The sequence below is a fragment of the Apteryx rowi genome, unplaced genomic scaffold (assembly GCF_003343035.1).
Source record: "Apteryx rowi isolate R43461 unplaced genomic scaffold, aptRow1 scaffold_230, whole genome shotgun sequence".
Taxonomy (NCBI): Eukaryota; Metazoa; Chordata; class Aves; order Apterygiformes; family Apterygidae; genus Apteryx; species Apteryx rowi.
The window spans coordinates 507248-520964 of NW_020448642.1; positions in this window are offsets into that span (position 1 = coordinate 507248).

A 13717-nucleotide genomic window follows, 5' to 3' on the forward strand; every position below is an offset into this window, starting at 1 on the left:
TGTGTCAAGCCAGGCTTGCTGTAAACCGGCTTTCTTAGTCACTTGTGCATTCACTGCACATAACTGATACAACAGTAGGCACATGGAAGTAGATAGGTTTCTACCCAACTCTTAAGATTTCTCTTTTACCAGAACTAACTGAAGGTTGCTGTCTATGTAAGGTCTTTGCTYGTGTTGGCAGGTCACAATTGAAATTGGCAGATTCAGCCAAAGACACATTGGGGCATCAGGTAATTTTTGGGAGTAACAGAGTTGCTTCAATGCTCAATCCTTTGGAAAAAGCTCTTGTAAATTTAGTAACAGTGCCCCTACACCTACCAATGAAACTGAACTGGCCCTCCAACCTCAGGATAATAAACCTAACAGCCTCATTCCCCAGAGGGTGCTGAAAATAAACGAAGCCAGTCCCCTCGTTCCCAGGAATGGAAACATTGGCAATACATCTTCTCCAAGGGAAAACAAACGGAAACAGTCCCTTGGTCCCAAACACAGAAGAAGAAACCTCCCTCTTCTCCTTGCCGGAGCGCACGGAGCTGAAGCTGGGTTTGACTGAGTTAGAATAGCCCTTCTTCCTTCCCTGGAGGGGAAGGCTGCCTGACATGCAAGCAAGACACATGCCCTGAGCCAACCACTGACATGGGGCAGAGCGTTTCTCTGCCGAGCTGTCTGCTCCTTCCAGCCCATGGTAGTGGGGGTTAGAGCTCTCCTTATTTACTCCTGCTGCTTCTCCTTTTGGGGAGGATTTGCTGACCACCTGGGTCAGGGATTCAGTGATCACAGGGAGTGCTACACCAACTGACATAGGTCATGGAAAAAGAGAATTCTCCCTGTCTTCTCCATTGCCATCCAAACCCCAGGCCCCATCGCAGGTGGTCCCCGAACAGGAAGGATCAGGCTTGGATGGACAGAGAGGAAGCCATGTGGAGGGTGTTTGTCCCCCAGCTCCTTGGGGCTCTGCCTTAGAAACCACACAACCAACCATGGCTCTTGGACTGCACTAGTCCAACACATGTGCTCAAGCCTACGGCAGCTCTTTGGCCGTACCACCATCATTCTGTCACTCTGCCAGGTCTTTTCTCACATACATCTGAAGGGGATCTTCACCATGTGGTGAGCGGAAACAATTGGCTGTGGGTCTTCACACCTGGATCAAACCTAGTTTGGGTGAAAACAGCCATTTTGCGATTTTGCGATACCTTCATGAGTTATTGAGTTGACAGTTTTTGCACATCTCATGATTCCTTGTGCTCCACTAGAGTAAAGTACTAGAAGAGCCTTTCCCAGCGACTCATMAGGGAGCCTACCTGTCCCAGGAAAATAGAGAAAATTTTGGAATGGCGTTGCTGGGGCACCATCAGCATGTCAGTGGTCTAGTTTGCACCTTCACTATAAAGCAGGTTAGCTAGCGGCTAAAGCGAATGCAGAACCGGATACCTAACTCTTATGCCTAAATGCTTTTGGCAACACTCAAGTCTGCAGCAAGGACATCTTGCATTGTTGTTACTACTCATCTTGCAGAATGCCATACTCACCAAAGTGCATGCACCGAAAGTCTGTTTGCCAATACATGCTGGACTGCCCAATGTGTTAAAAAATGCCCAGTCCCATGGACTCAGGTCCCCTCCTCTGTTTTCCTTGCCCTTGCATACCTGCACACTCAGCGCTTCCCTCACATACAACATGGAGATCTTCCTCTAGATTTGCTTTGCTGCCTTATCATAGTCTCAAGAGTTAGTACTATGCAAAGTTAAAATCTGTTGAGCACAAGGGTATTTGACCCTGACCACAACCTGCTGTTCCTTTAACAAACAATTAAGACATTCCATGTGTGACTAAATTTGAAAGCAAACCCAAGAATTAATCTGCTTGTTTTAAATAGGGATATAAATAAGAACCAGCCCAGCCATTGCCCAAGAGATAAGCCAAAACTTTGAGGTTCAATAAAAGTTCAGTCACTTCCGTAGTTTCTGAGGCAGGATTTGCCAGGTCTATGTTTCGGGAACACAATGTCCCCCTGATGCTTGGAGTATGTGACTGGAGAGTTTTCTCATTTCTATTCGAGTAACAGTTTCCTCTGGATATGGATCATACTAAAGGAAAATAGTGTAGCCAGATCCATTCTTGCCCAGCCCAGTTCTGTAGGGCTTACAGTTCCAGTGTGCAGGAGAAACAAGCAAACCAGTGTCTGCATAACTCTGCACTACGTGTATCTATCTCATGGTTTGTGAGCAGAATGCATTAAATAAATCTCAGTATTTAAATCAGGCTTGTGATAGAGGCTTGGCTGGTATAATACAGCATAGCTTTTAAAAAAGATATTGACAAAAAACACTATCAAGTTTTAAAAAGTAATGGTGCTTTGCTTGATAAATTTTGTTAACATGGTAAGGATCAGATTTATTTAAGGAGATCTAGAGTAACCTAGATCCTTGAATAACTTAGGTAAAATAATAGCAGAGATACATTTTCTAGACATTCTTATATTTCTATGTTACAATTTTGGATCATATGATTTAGGAAATATTAAAATAGTTTCAATGCTCTATATAGGTAAAATGCTGTAATAAAAAACTACATGTAGCAGGAGAACTATTAAAATAGTTTGTTAGCATTAAAAGTTTGTGTGACAGAAAAATGGATGGAAGGGCACTTTTTCTTCAGGTTAATAGTGTGAAGTTAACAAAATCAGTGATAAAATTATGAGATCATGGAAAGTGATTATATCCACACATTTTTCCAGGTGATATGGAGTGCAGAGAGTTCATTTTTCAGGGTTTGTAGATTGGAGATTACATATTAACCACTAACCTAACTGATAACTCTATGGACAGAGTCCATTTTTTCTATGTAATATAGCCTCACTTGTCCAGTGCACAATGTTTTATGAGTGCTTTAAAGTTTATGCACACTGTGTTTTCTTGCAAATTATTTTCCATGTAGGTTATAGTAAGAAAAAAGAGCCTTTCCTAAAGGATTCAGCAAAATATCTGAGGATTTGCATGTAGATAAAATGAAAGCTTACATGAAAACTGTTTTCAGTAAGATTTTACTTTAGAATCCATAGTGAGCATGTATTTATATTAGCTCACTAATTTGGAAGAGCACTGCTGTCTGCCTAAGAATTGCATACTGCTGCCTATCACTGCAGTGTAAAACTTAAATACTTCAAGGCGTTTAAGTACGTAACGAGTACCATGATTTCAGAGGGACTAGGTGCATGAATATCTTTGAGATCTGAACCTTAGTGTCCTCTACATAAAATTAATAGAGTAGTAAGGGCAAGGGGATTTCATTATGTTTCTGGCACTTCTCCTTTTTGGAGTCAATATTCTTCTCAGGGTAGCAGAGAAACTGTTAATTTAATATTCTATTTTATTAGCTGTTTGGGRCTGAATAACAGAAGAAGGTGACTATGTTGTTAGTGTAATTTTTTATACTGGTAAGATTTTTTTGAAAGGGAGGAACCCTTCATGCAACACTTATAAGAGAAATTTCATGGCAGTATCAGCAGTGTCCAAAGGAAGTCAGAAGATCCATTTGTTCTGTAACACACAAAAAATAACATCAGCATGTAATGGTATAATTTTCTTTCAAGTTGAAATATTTAGTGTCTCAGGCTATATGTAAACTAAAATGATGTAGCCATTATAATAAGTTATTGCTCAAATACAACACTGAAGTAACAACATTAGATTCTATTGCCTTGTAAATCCTTTGTGATCCTTTTTTTGCAACCTTACGTAAATCAACTGACTGAACACATGCTATCCATTAACAAGTGTTTAATCTGATTTCTGCTTTTGTTGTATTAATGAAACATTTATTTCCAACTTCATCATTTTTTATGTCTCTTTGTACACAGACATGCTATGAACCAGTGTTTTGAACACCATCATGCTGAGGTTTTCTTTTGTTGACTGAAGAAAATGATAGGTCTTTTTTTCAAAATCAAAATGATTCAAAGCACTTTAATTACTATATTCATATGAAAAATGTTGTACTGATTCTTGCCCATTTTGTTCCTACTTCATCATTCTAATTCATTTTCATTATGCAGCATATTATACTAACCATACATTTCATATCTATACATACCTACTGTTTCAAATCTATGGAATAATTAATACTGAGGTATTTCAGCAGAGTCAAAGTGAACAAAACCCCTGAGTCTGATTGCATCCCCCAGAATTTCTGTTTTCCAAGAAATTTCAAATTGACAGTTTTTTCACAATGAAAACGAATGTCAGAATGTAAAAATATCTGCTCCAAAAAAGTGTTGCTTTATAAATAGCGATGGTAATTTTCTTATAGTTTTAAAAATGCATTTCTTCTCTTTAAGATATAAGAAGTATGTTACCTTTTTATTCAGCTGAGACAACTGATTAGCTATTTGAATCAGAAAAAGCTTTTTGCATGTTTTAAATAATTTTAGAGAGATTATATCTTTTTGTTTTTCTGAAAACTCAAAGAAGGCAGAGTGTATTTTCCTGTTTGATTTTTGCCTGTTTTGAGGAGGTTCCTAAAGATCAGAAAGTTTAGAGGTCAAAGAGATGATCTGACCCTTAGTAAGTGAACCCCTAATTATTCCAGACTAGAGAGGCGCTGGGATCTGGAATCTTCATTATTCTCTGAAACACTGTGTTTTCACTGAGCTTTGTTGAGAGATCCCTTTCCTCAATCAGCTCTTTGCCTGCCTGGCAATTCTATACTTTCCATTCTTGTTCCACAGATAGCACAAAGTCTGTTAAATGAAATATTAACTCACTATTTTTTTCATATTGTTTTACCACAAATGATACAGAGCAGGTCATACAATTTAAAACTAGCAGTAGCAACTGTAATATTTTGCTTCTGAAAATGAAATTGTCTGAAACACTCAGACACTGGGGATGTCTTTTCAAAAACCTTCTGGAGTTTGATACAAAGCCAGTTCAAGCTAATGAGACATTTTCCACTGATTTAAAAAATGTGATTCCTCAGAGTGCTATACATGTTACATGTTACAAAGAAATAGGTGCATTTTACATTCAGCCTTTTTAGGGAGCTGTTTTTTGAATAAGCAGTTTAAGGGCTAGATACAAAGTTCAGTGATCTCAGAAGAATGAATCAAGCTGAAAGTCATGTTCTGTAGGAATAAAAAATTTTGCTAAGGTAAAATCAAACTCATAATTTTTCCCATCACTGTCTAATTTCTTCCTCGTCCTCCCTTGCCTCGCTAGTGAATATAAACTGAGTGGTACCCAGGCTTTCAAATAAAGACCCTTTTACTGAGATGTGTTGTTTACAATTAGATTTAAGTATTGAGTAATGATTAATGTTACAGTAGTGCAAAAGCTTCAGTTTCTACATCCCGTTGGTTCTTATTTGCACAAAATATTTTTGGCCCAGATTCTGAGAGATGCTGATTACTATATGACATTTTGTTACACATGAACCAACTCAAAAGTAAGTAAGAATTAAAGATTTCATTCAGTAAAAATAGCAACCAACCAAGAGGGAGTTCTGGCCAGGAGCTCCGCTTGAGTTAAATATGAAGTTGCACTATTTCTGTACTGTTGCACACCTCAGTGAAATGGCTTAGTGTCATTGTAAAGAAAGACCTGGGTTTCTGTCTTTCACCCATTTTTGTTGCAGGTTCCTGTCTTCTAATTTCAGTTTGTATGGCTGCACTGCCTGCTGTGTGCTGGTGTCCCCATGGAAGCCTTTGTTTCCTACCTTTGAAAATATGCAAAACAAACAAGACCCTTTCTCTTCCCATAGATGGTACACGTAATATTAATGGTTATCTCCCCGTGGTAAGCAAGGTAGTATAATTTTACATGACTTGAAAGGGTCATCAAGCACAATTAACTTGTCTTACTCTCACAAAACGGGGTGGGGGGAGGTAATGAAGAAGCCATGCTTCTTCACATTCCTCAGAAAACAGCGCTGGGACAACAGGCTGGTCGAAGGGTACAAAAAGCTGCGAAACAGCAAACACARTGTGCTCTTTGATTTAGGACGCAGGGGCTTGTGCTGCACCTTCTGGATGGGGAACCTTCAGCGGCAGGTGTGCATGTGTGTGCACGTGCATGTCTCTGTGCGTGTGTGTCTTTGCTGGAAATGATCGGTTGCATACAAGTCTGAACATGTCTAGCTGCAAGATTTAACTTGCTATTTATCCCACATTTAAAGAAAGCAAACTCTGTAAAAAACTTTCTGGGAAAGAGAGTAGCCTTCAGTGAAAGTTGTTTTAGGGATTTATCCAGCTTACAATAAAATCTGTGCTGAAATCTTGCAGAACTTTCACTGTTTTTCTATTCTGATCTTGTTTTGCCAGCCTGCCTGGATCAGAATAATAGCCCCAAACTCATAATGAACAGTAACTCTAATTCTCTAAAGGAGGCTTTCACCCCCTACATACTAACACTTCTTCAGTTCTCGAAACTAACAAGTTTAATCAAGGACACTGTTTTGAGGAGAAGATGTCCAGGAAACACACTGAATAGAGAATGATGTTGGTAATTTAGCAGGTTAGCATGTCCCCTCTGAGGCAGCACTGACTCAGGTTGCCAACTGATGTTGAGGGTAGTACTGTGCTCTTGAAGATGCCGTCATTTAGATGAAATGATGTTGACTGCTTGGGCTGTGAAGAATTGCATAGCACTTGTCACAATAACACCGCTATTAAATGTGTGACGTGATCAAATACCAAATCAAAGTATTACGCTGGCCACATACGTTCCTCCTGCAATTAAATGAAATATATTTCACTTCCTGTCTTAAATCACGGGGCAGTGTTGCTGCTAACAATGTGCTGAGTTTCAACAGAAGAATGATTGAATGTCAGCAATATATCACTGTATACTTTAGACTTTTTTTCTAAAATGTTTTAGGATCCTTTGGGAGGAAGCATCCTTGTTAATGTAAACTTTTTACTATTAGTAACACAGCATGTTTGAATGTGCCATTTTCTTTTTACAGCTAATCTAAAAATCTTTACAATGCAAATAATTTTTGTCTATTCCCAGTTTAATCTACATATATASGGAGAGGTGGACAGAAGACAGCTAAACTTTTTGCTTAGAGAAAATTTAAAATAGGAAAATAACCAAGAAATGTCTATTCTCTTTCATATTTTTCAAGGAGAATATAAAAGCTGTAGAATTATTTTTGTCAGTAGAAAAAAGGGTTTTAAAAAGGAACAGAAAGTCTTACTCCTATAATTCTGTCCCTTTTAAATTATTTACCAGTGGTGGAATGATTCCTATGTACATTTTCCCCTTGAAAAGAAAAGGAAAATTGAAAATGCTTCAGCGTTCCATTTTGATTTCTTTCACAAAGTTGGAAGATAAATTGGCATGCCTGCCTTCTCCCCCTGCAATATTGTGGTGGCAAATTTTGACCAGCTCTAAGCTGACCGAATGCAGCCTGCTGGAATACTTGTGAGGTTCGCACAAGGCTTAAGTAAAAAACTGCGGAGAGCAAGTATTGCCTGAAACCGATAGAAGAACCACGGGGATGCAGTGACAGGGTGTCTCGGAGCACTGCTGAAGACGGACCAGCACTGCCGATGTTTGCCACTGCTGCCTCCTGTAACATGAAGCTCGCGAAAGGTCAGCGGCCGCACTCTATCATCTGCTCTCTGCCTATCTGTGCCATCTCTTGAAATAACAGTTACTTCCAGGGCTCCTTCACCTTCTTGCCTCTGGGGCCCCTGCACAGCCCCCTCACTGCTCCCGGTCCCTTTCTGGTACACATCCTTCAGCACCACTCTCTTTTCTTTCTTGAGCTTTTCCTGTTGTCATCACAGAGACCTCTATGTCCTTTATTGTACTATGTCCTCTCCTTCCTTTGCTCAAAGACTATCCCTGGCTCCACAGATAATCTAAAGTCTCCTTTAAGGAAAGGATGGAGATCTAATTTAGAAAAAAACAGAAAGGGTTAACAAACAGAAACATGCTGGTGTCCTCTTTGGGAAGGGAAAGTCCGCTGCGCTCTTGGTCAAATGGGTAAATTCAAACATTTGACTTTAATCAACTAATTTCTCATAATCGTACCCTAACTTTGTGAATTTCCTGAATGATCTATTTATGACCTGTTCCCTTGGAACTTGGAAGCGGTTCATTTAACAGAAGCTTCCATATTACTCTGCCAAGAGAATTACCAAAATAGACCTGCAGCATTGTTTTTTTTAAGGATTCATGACCCTTCGTTCGTTTGTTTGTTTTAGTGGGATTTTTTGTTTGAAGCTGCTTTGTCTTGGTGGCAATGAAAGTTAAAAAGGGTGTTTAAAGTAATAAGAAAGTAGCTGCTTATGTTTGCCGTGCAGATTGYTTCGGAAGGACCTACATAGCTAAAAGGATGAAAGTTCACATGTAACTGTGTCTACGCAGTCAAATAGCAAGTATTAGAAAATATACACTGTACCAAGAAGCTTCAATAACCTAGAACTGAAACTTGGTGTAGAAAAGCAATTTGCTCCATGCATTTATGCCATGAAGTGCTGTTCAAATTCCCTTCCAAAACCAGGAGACTGTCCCCTCTGCGAGAGCTGCGGGGGGCCACAGGCGGCTCCTTTTGCCTCAGGTTTTCTCACAGGCATGCCAGCAATGGTTTTCAGCTGCTGGCAGAGTGTTTGCCGCTAGCCAGCCTTCCTTGACATCTAGTCAGATAAGGGGCACTAGCGTGGCAATTGGCAGGTGAGGGGGAGGCAGAAGGGCCTTGCTGCTCACAAACAATAGTCCTGTGCAAACTGAGGTGCTGTCTGCACAGAGATACATGTGTTGGTATAAGAACTTGAGTTCCTTGTCTTGACTGGGAGTAAAGCAGGGGAGAGTGCCATGTGTGCTGTCACACTGCCACACAGAAATGGCCAAGGTGTAATAATAACACCTTCTCTCCCTTGCTTTGCTTAATCGCTTTGCTGGATACAGAGGGAAAAATCTGCGCTGTCTGAATCATATGACTACCCCAAAATATCTCATATTTGAAAAAAAGCAAGCAAGCAAATGAAAGAAAAGATCTATAAAGCAAGTAGATGTATCTTGGATGTAAAGATTATTAACATAATAGAAATATGATGAGTGGTATGCAGAATTTTACAGACTTTGTCATTAATTCTTCCCAGTGCCTGCCAAAATATTTAATCAAGGTTTCAAAGGAGATGCTATTATGATTATTTTAAATAAAGAAGACAGTAGGACCTATGCAAAACTAAGGTGTTTGGAGTAACATAGTTGAAAAGTATTTATAGAACTGACATAGATTACTTCTAAAAAACTTTCATGCACCTTTCCACAGCACTGCTCATGAATCCAAGAAGGCATGCAAGCATGTACAGACAGATGAATCACAATAAACTCTCAAAAATCTATGCTAAAGCTTCATTATACTTTAGGAACATCCTTATATCCACTGTACTGAAGATACCCAATCTTATCCTAGCGTCTTTCTCAACCCTGAGTACCTGCAGCCTACCTCAGGACTGAATATTTAAGGAGTGCTCTGAACACATATTAAATACCTTTGTAAAAAATACTGTAGATATGCAAGTTGCCTTTTCCAACAGCATGATACGTACTCATCAGCAGCCCATTTGCACTGCTTGAGTCCTTTAATTTACTCTTGAAGCTCCTAACACCCTAGGCAAATCTCAGCTCAAGACTTACGAATGTGGTATATCCTTATTGACTTGTGAAAGAAGGTTCCACTGGGGGACCTCTGAACTGAAATTCACATTATCTCACACAGACAATGAGTATTCCTGGCCCTTATCAAATGCACAGTTTGCTGGTCAGCACCAATGACATTTGACTATACCATAGTCAAATACCATTACATACCAAACACCCTACTTGTAAGTCTGGAGAAGTTCTATGCCATTTTATAAGCTCATCTACTTGAAACTAATATTATAGATCCAGAAAAACCTGCCTTTCCAAATGTGGAATTGAAGCGCTCTGTCAAAATTACGGATAATCCTCTGCTTCCACTGAATAGCTGGCATGTGTATAGGAATATACATGCATTTCTGTCCCCCAGAACCTGTGTTTAGCATTTAAAAATGATGACCAACACATTGTTCTCTCCCCTGAGAGAAGTGGTAGGATTTCAGGTCAATGAATTAAAGTGATCTTTTCCTGGAGTGAGTTCTAGTCTTTACATCACTTCTACCTTTTTTTACTACTATACTATTACTTCCAGAACAGCCCATTTCTTGTACAAGGTCAAATAATGAGTAAAGAGCCATTGATCTGAAATTAAACCAAGACAGGAATTATGTGAGTGGATGGTGGAAAGTACTTTGAAGAGTTTATAGCCATAGCTTTAAAAGGTCAATTCAGTCTGTGATCTAGAAATATTGTTGGACAATGCAGCAGCCTTTCTGTCATCTCTGGCCAGGGAAGAACTTCCATCTCATCCCAGTGAATGATGATCTGGTTTTGCTTATTTACGTCCCCTTGCTGGGTTACATGAAATGTCATGTACATGGGCATGGAACCTTCAACACTGAAGAAACTGCAGAAGGTACATGACACTGCAGTACGTAGGCTACCTGAATGTATTGAACTCCCTTTCTTTTCTGGCTTCTGCAAAGAATTATGTGCATAACCTGATAAACTTCCTAATGCTTTATAGCGACCATGTTCAGCAATACCTTTCCGCTGCTGTAGTGAAACTATATGTAGYAAGGATAACAATCTTTGCAGAAGACAGATAGTCAGACTCATGAATGAACGCCTGAGGAGTCTAAGGATTACTATCAACTTCCTTTCCAAGAGCCTGACATATAAGGGCCCATTCCTTGGACCTTGCCTTCCCTACAATGATCACTTATAATTAGACCAGAAATTAGAAAACATTTTCCAACCATTGAAACAGGGTTCTGAAATGGCCTTCCTAACAGAAATGTGGGAGCAAGAAATCAAAATTATTTTTAAGATAAGTTTATGGATGGGATTATGTGACAAGTTAGTGATGACCTAGAGCTACAGGTTAATGTCTGAGCCATCAGTCCTTGACTGTTTCAGTTCTGGACCTTTCGATCAGCACTAATGGTAGACATGGTCTCCTTTGCTGATGAGCTGAGTTGTGTCTCATCTATATTGTAGTAATGTAAGGCTTCATGTTCTGGTAGGCCACCTGCAGAGACCAAAGATTTTTCCTCTCCTCCTTGATATTAAACTTGGCTCCTAGTTTGTTTTGTTTTCTAAATAATTTCTTCTTGCTTTCCTCTGCAGCATTAAACACTGTCCACAGACCAAGGATATCAGGCAGGATGGGCTGGAGCTCCAATCTGCTATCTTGGATACCTAAACCAATCATCAGATTTGGCATCAGGAACACATTTTCCCTCATGTGGTATTGGCAGGGACCATGTGTGTTTTGGAGGCAGTGGGGGCTTCTTTACAGAGGGGTAAATGCATCATTTCCTAGGACCATCCGAGCAAGTCAAATAACAAACATACACAGGACACTGTCAGTGCTCTTGATTTTTCTTGCTTCCTTCTTGTGGCCCTACATAGTCCCRTAAGACTCTTCAAGAATCTTTTTACTGTGGTGGGCTGGTGGCTTGTGGTACATGGGGACATGTGGAATACATGTGCTAGGCATCCTTATAGGGTTGCCCAAGATAGCAGGGGGCTGTTCTCAGTATCCCAGTCTGTGGGATAGACTTAGATTCCTATGTGGTCATGTGTATATTTAAAAAACAAATGGAAGACAAAAAAAGGCCAGACCTCTGTACCAAAACCAAACATTTCACTGTGTGCCTCCCCTCTTGGGGAGAGGATGAGAAAACAAACAGCATATGATAGGCACTAACCATGCTACTTAAAGCACTAATGACAATTACAAACTTCTGGTGATCTATCTGTAAGACTCTACAAAGCACTGGAATAAAATAAGACGAAGTAATGCAGGCAAGTAGGGATTTCACTATATAACACCATAAATATTTTTAGAATGCTAAGCATGAATTTCCTTCACATTATGGAAAGAGGGAAACACAAAGGTAAATATAATTATTAATATTCAGAGTGTGTGTATTTAAAATGTGCTATTTACTGAACATTTACACTAGGAACAAGTGTACTTAAAGACACTTAATGTAAAGTGTTACTGTCTGCTAAAGATCTCTTCACTTAATGTTTGTAGAGTCCTGAGTGGTTTGCAAGTCAATTAAACACTGATGAAACAGAGATAAATGCTTCCTATTGAGAAACGCCACATCATTCTTTCTGCTTCATTTCACTGTGTCATTTAATGCACTGAAAGGCATTTGAGTGATACAGCACTAGCTTTAATATCATAACATAGGCCATATAACATGCTGACTCTTGTGCAGATGGGTAAACAGTATTGTTATTACATAAACTTGCAGAGAGCACAGAGAAGTGGCCATGTATTTACTTTTGGGGCAAACTAACATGCAGCCAGGGTCTTGATAAATGGATTTTCTCTCATGCGTTCCTCTGTAACCAGCAGCATGCAGGCATATGCAGTTTAACACCCAGTAGCTCTCCCTTCCTTGAAAATTAAAATGTCTGGCAACCAAGCATTGTCAGGATCCTTTTAGGATTAGGTTTCCTCTTGCTTTCTACAAATGGGAATGTTGGCAAACTCTGTCACTCCACTCTACTTAATACATCACTCATGTTGTTCAGGATAATAGATAAAACACTGGAGATTCAGGACTGCTTAAAGAATTACAGTTCAGTTAATGCTTACATTTTTTAAATGGCCATAAGGGAACAAAATACAGAAATGCTGAAATTTGTACCTATTATCGATTCTTTTTAAGAAGAGCTCAAGAGGCCTTCTTTCTTAAGGCTGTGTAGTTACAATGAAGGTAAAAGAATGCCTAGTGAACAGAAAAAACGTATGTCCTTATTTTAATATGAGGCCTCATGAATTTGGTTTGGGAATACTTGAAAGCTTTCAGGTTTTTATTTCATTGTTTGGACTCTCTGCTATTGTGGCCAGTATATTGTTTGATAATGGCAAAATCTATGTTCAAAGTTARCTCAGAATGCATTGCTATACTGAGTACTGTGATTCGGTAAAGTATAAATACTGGAAAAAATATTCAGAGAGACACTGAACAAAGAAAAGATGAAAGCTGAATGCATTTAGAAGCTCTCAGACCTAGTCTTGCACTTCAAGTAAATGCTGGTGTCATATGATTCATACTCTATGATAAATTAATGCAGCACCCTGAAATAGAAAAAAACAGTCTTCAGTTCTCAGAAAAGTGCATGCATTACTGTTGAATCAGAGCTTGGCAACAGTACCACTGGCACACACGAAAGAAGTGTCCTTTTGTCTTCTATGCAGATATTTTTGGAACTGTATTTGGAAAGTACCGTACTGCTTGGAGCTGCAGCAAACTAAGAAGTGCTAGCTAGCCTATATAGGCATGAATGAAACTTGCTGCATTTCCCGATCAAAGCAGTGACACAATCTTTTCTCTGTTCCCGTTGCCAGCCTGTGGTGCTAAGCATCCCTCCCACTGCAACTGAGCCGTGCTTCCAGCAATAGGTACATTAGGTGGAAGAGAGGCATGGGTCCCTCTTTTCCATCCGTGCCTTTGTTCACAGAGTGTACCTCTATTTGACCTTGACTATTTTTATACATTCATGGCCCTTTTTCATGTTACTTTTCAAATACAAAAGTAGAAAGAAAATTGGAATAAAGAAAATGTTGTTGAAAAGAACTGAAGACTTCATTTCACTTT